This window comes from Corvus brachyrhynchos, unplaced genomic scaffold (assembly GCF_000691975.1).
Source record: "Corvus brachyrhynchos isolate BGI_N302 unplaced genomic scaffold, ASM69197v1 scaffold3, whole genome shotgun sequence".
In the NCBI taxonomy this organism is placed as follows: Eukaryota; Metazoa; Chordata; class Aves; order Passeriformes; family Corvidae; genus Corvus; species Corvus brachyrhynchos.
In genome coordinates, this window is record NW_008237619.1 from 1,937,654 (window position 1) to 1,941,459 (window position 3,806).

Consider the following 3,806-nt stretch of genomic DNA (forward strand, 5'->3'; position numbering starts at 1 on the left):
CTGGACACCGACAGCACTGCCCTGCCTCGCTGGGGGTAACACCCTCTTTTCCTCTCTGTCCCCTCTCTCTCTCTCTCTCTCTCTCCTCTCCCCTATTCCTTTTCCATTTTCCTTTCTTCTTTTCTGTCTGTTCTAGCCCTCTTTTGTTTGGGCAACTCCTTTTCCTTCTCCTTTTTGTTACCAATAAACGGTTTTTCAGATACAACGTTTGCTTCATTTGGCTTAATTTCATCCCGACCATCCATTTTTAAAAGAAGTCTCCACAGTTCCCCACAGTGGAACGTGACACACAGGCAGGAGCTGGCAGGAGCAGGCAGGACCTGGCAGCCAGGACGCCAGGAAACAATTTATTTTCCAGTGGAAGCTGACAGGAACCAGGGACGTGATCCCGGGGCAGGGGTGAGGGGCAGCGCTAAGAGATGGGGTGACAATATCAGGGGCTGCAAGAAGCAGGATTGGGACCCGTCCCCATCTCAGGGACTCCAGGAGACAGGGAGCCTCGGCACTGCCAGACCTCCCCACTCCAGTGCTGTCAGCAGGGACGGTGGCTTCTCAGCTGGCCTGTGGCCACAGAGGTCACCATGAGCATCGAGGTGGCTGTCACAGCACCAGAGCCACTGGTCCACTCGGCTGCTGTGCCCCCTGGCCCGGTGGCACCTTGACACAGGGCTGGAGGACTGGGACAAGGCAGCATCCGTCCCCCCATGCTGTGCCTGGACAGGGTGCCATGCCCCTACATCCTACCCCACAGTGTCAGGTCCCCTGGTGTCACCCCACAGTTCTGGTTACCCTGCCACCACCCAACAGCACCAGGTCCCCTGGTGCTACCACACCCCCTGCAGTGCCAGGTACCCCATTTTTCCTCCCTCCTCTGCAGGTATGACCCACCCCAGCACCGTTGGGGTCTTCCCAGGTGCCCCACGCCCAGTCAGAGGTCACTGGGGGGTGGGACCACAGGGAACCCTCCAAGCGGTAGGGTAGCTGAATGGGAATCCACTATGGGGGGCCTGTATGGAAAACCCCGCTGGGCTGGGTAAGGGCATCAGGAGCTCCCAGCTCAAAGGAGTCTGTGGGAGAATCCCAGCTGGTAGGATGGGGGGGCACAAAGAGACAGCCCCAAATGAAGGTAGCATAAGGGGTCTCTGTGGGAAGTTCTAATGTTCCATAGCAGGAACACCAGTGGAGGTGCGATGGGGGGTGCAAGAGGAACCCCAGCACAGCACCAGTATGTAGAACTCCAAATTGGAGGGGGAAGGAGCAGGACCCCTAGAAGGAACCTCAGCTGTGGGGGAGGACAACGGGTTCCCTATGGATAACCAACAGGGGGCTGGAGGGACACCCAGCACAGGGCCCCCCTGGCTGCCTAGTCCCGCACCATTGGTGGCTGCTATTTTGGTGAGCCATGACGGGGGGGCCAGAGAGCACCGGGCTTGGACACAAAGAGCCTTTATGAGGGAGCAACGGGACTCCCCTGTCAGCTCTGACGCACAGCCAGCACCCTGCCACAGCACAGCAGGCACCCCCATGTCCCCAGTGCCCTGTGGTGCACAGAGGGGCACCTACCACCCTACTCCACCAAGAGGGAGGTGTGGGCACTGTGCTGAGGGGGACACCATATGCCCACTGGCAGCACCCTGGCACTGGTGTCCCCATGAACTGGCAGTGAGCCAGGATGAAGGCTCCAGCCCCCATGCTCCTGTGGGACACCACACCAGGACTGTCCCCGCTGGCACTGCTCACCAACCGGCAATGTCAGCATGCCCTGTGGTGCCACTGCCACAGCACTGTGGGTTCCAGCGATGCCCCAATATGCCACAGTGAGGCCACAAGTGAGACACCCCGGTATGCCACGGTGAGACACCCCAGTGTGCCATGGTGAGGGCACAGTGAGATGGCCTGGTTTGCCACATCCAGCCCGGTGAGGCCATGATGCACCGGCGGGAGGGTTAAAGGAAGCCGACGCTGCCGGGATCCCGCTGCAGTTCCCTTTCCTCCTCCTGACCCTGCAGCTATTTTTAGGGCTCCAGCAATAGCCGGGGCCAATGGCCCCACAGCCCTGTCCACCCACTCACTGGCAATGGGGGTGCCTGGTGAGATCACACTACCAGGGACTCCCAATAGTCCTTATTGGAGTGCAGCCTCTCAACTTGACATCCCCATGACGGGTTTTGCCATGCTGCGTGGTCCCATCCCACAGCCCAGCCATGTGGCATCCATGGCCTCCTCGCCAGGCAGTGATCCCGCGGGGGATCAATGAGAGACACCCCTTACCCAGGCACCTGCACCACCATGCTCTCTGCAGCCCCCTGTCACCCACACTGGTGCCACAATGACCTCCTGCCCCATGGCACCATCAGGTGCCAGAATCGCGTGCTCTCCCAGTGCTGTGCCCGCTGCTGCTCGCCAGCCCAGCTTTGTGGTGGGGAGCCAGTGCCCAGAGCCATGCTGTGCCCACGTGGCTGGGAAACTGTATTTGCCACTGTCCACGGACAAGAACAACCATGCCACCATGGAGACTGAATGCCTGACACCTGCATGTGGCACCAGCACACAGCAACCCCAGGCCAGGGCAGGCCAGCTCACAGTGCACTCCCAGTTCTCCCACAGGCTCTCAGGGCACAGAAAAGCTTTGAGTTGAGGTGCCCTTACCACCACTCCACAACCACATCAAGGTCCAGGTGCTGGCACAGGTAGCCAGCCTCGAGCAAAGCCAGTGGCATGCCCTGGGAGCTCCCCAGGAGCACCCCAGCACATGGAACGTCACCAGCACACTGAGCTGCCAGAGGCCCCAGGTATGGTGGGGTGCTGGGATGCACCACCAGGCAAAGGCACTTCAGGACCCCCAGGGCTGTCAACACTCACACAAGACCTGGCACAAGCTGAGAGCCATGGAGTCCTATGGCACAACTCAAGGGCACAAAGCTGTCCCCCCTCCCTAAGTTGCGGACCCCCACACATGAGGGCAGGAGCTGGGGCCCCCCAGTGCCATGGGTAGGCTCGGGAACCCCAAGAGTGTGGGGGAGGGGCCAGGCCCCCCATCTCATAGACCCCCATGGTAGCAATGTGGGTGTCACAGCCCCCCTGGAACCAGCCCAGTATCCCCCCAGTGCCCAGAGATCCCCAGCCCCTCCAGCACCCCCCCATCTGTTGGTGTCTGGTCTCCCGGGACACCCAGGCCAGAGTGGGTGCCATTCCCCTGATGCCCTGTGTCCCAGAAGTGCCCAGGTCCCTCTGAACCCCCAGGTCTCCTCATGTCTGTGCCCTGCCAGCACCCACTGACCAGAGCTGCTCCAGTCTCCCTGTACCCAAATTCCTATCAGCTGAGTTCTCCAAATTCCTAGCAACCCCCACAGTACTGGTGACCCCCATGGACGCTGCATCACCCCAGGTGGGTCCCTGCCTCTGCCTGCTGCCCTCTTGGTGTTGCTACCCCCCCAAAGCTCCCTGCGTGCTCCCCTGGATCCGTTCTAGTGATCCCTACTGCTTCCCCTGCCAGTGCTCCCTTGGAGCCCTCCCTCCCGCCCTCGGTTCCTCTCCCACTGTTCTTCCCGGGCCCCTGCCAGTGCTTCCCTGGACACCCGCCCTGTGTACCCCAGTGCTCCCCTGATTCCCTGAAGTGACCCCCCCATGACGCCCCAGTGCTCCCCTGGTACCTCGCTGGTGCTCCTCCAGATCCTCCCCGTTGTTCGCCCAGGACCCACCCCCCCCTCCCCTCCCGACCCCCTGCTCTCCTCGGACCATCCCCGAGGCCTCTTCGGTGCCCCCCTGAATACTCCACTCCTACGCCCGGATCTCCCCCGGTACCC